The sequence below is a fragment of the Corythoichthys intestinalis genome, chromosome 3 (genome assembly GCF_030265065.1).
Source record: "Corythoichthys intestinalis isolate RoL2023-P3 chromosome 3, ASM3026506v1, whole genome shotgun sequence".
Classification (NCBI taxonomy): Eukaryota; Metazoa; Chordata; class Actinopteri; order Syngnathiformes; family Syngnathidae; genus Corythoichthys; species Corythoichthys intestinalis.
The window spans coordinates 53,180,580-53,182,150 of NC_080397.1; positions in this window are offsets into that span (position 1 = coordinate 53,180,580).

Below are 1,571 nucleotides of genomic sequence, written 5' to 3' on the forward strand. Positions count from 1 at the left end.
TTGTAGGACTAGATACATTTTGAACCTTTTTTTTTTTTCCGGAAAATTGCCGTTTACGGGCGAACGGAAAATTTTTCGGGGGATTTTGAAAAAGTCCCCGCGTCGCGCGAAAAATCCGGTCGTGTCAATACTTGAATGGTGCCGATCGGTGGTACGGTTCGGGCTGCGCGGCGCGTCGAAAAAACGCGGAGAATAAGATGATGATATAATAATAATAACTAGAAACTGCAATTTCGGGAGAAATTACACACCTTGGTCTTTCCTCTGTGGAGATACAGATCTTAGCCCCACTCAGGTCTATCAATAGAATGGATCATAATGCCAGTCATTGGCACAAAACAAAGTAAAAGCCATTAGAAATCAATGGGAGAATTGGACGTCCATGGACGTCAATGGCGGCACCTTTCATAATTGTTAATGGAATCGGGGAAGTTTGGGGGACACGTCCTAATGATATCTAGTCATTTTCTGTTGATTTGGGGAAAAAAAAAATTTACCATTGAAAATGAATTGGAAAAATTTTGGACGTCCATGGACGTCAATGGTATCAACTTACATAAGCGTCAATAGAATCCAAGTACATTGGCATCAATAGAATGAACAAACATGAAGAAATGCCATTGGAAATGAATGGGAAGTTTGGACGTCCATGGACGTCAATGGCATCACCCTCCATAAGCGGCAAAGCAATCGGGGACATTTGGGGGACACGTCCTAATGATATCGAGTCATTTTTTGTTGATTTGGAAAAAAAAAAAAAATTCCCATTGAAAATGAATGGGAAAAATTTTGGACGTCCATGGACGTCAATGGTATCAACTTACATAAGCGTCAATGGAATCCAAGTACATTGAAATCAATAGAATGAACAAACATGAAGAAATGCCATTGGAAATGAATGGGAAGTTTGGACGTCCATGGACATCAATGGCATCACCCTCCATAAGCGGCAATGCAATCGGGGACATTTGGGGGACACGTCCTAATGATATCTCGTCATTTTCTGTTGATCTGAGGAAAAAAAAAATTTCCCATTGAAAATGAATGGGAAAAATTTTGGACGTCCATGGACGTCAATGGTATCAACTTACATAGGCGTAAATGGAATCCAAGTACATTGGCATCAATAGAATGAAAAAACATGATTAAAAGCCATTAGAAATGAATGGGAAATTTGGACGTCCATGGCCGTCAATGGCATCACCCTCCATAAGAGGCAATGCAATCGGGGACATTTGGGCGACACGTCCTATTGATATCTAGTCATTTTCTGTTGATTTGGGGAAAAAAAAAAAAATTCCCATTGAAAATGAATGGGAAAAATTTTGGACGTCCATGGACGTCAATGGTATCAACTTACATAAGCGTCAATGGAATCCAAGTACATTGGCATCAATAGAATGAACAAACATGAAGAAATGCCATTGGAAAAAAATGGGAAGTTTGGACGTCCATGAACGTCAATGGCATCACCCTCCGTAAGCGGCAATGCAATCGGGGACATTTGGGGGACACGTCCTAATGATATCCAGTCATTTTCTGTTGATTTGGGGAAAAAAAAAAATTCCCAT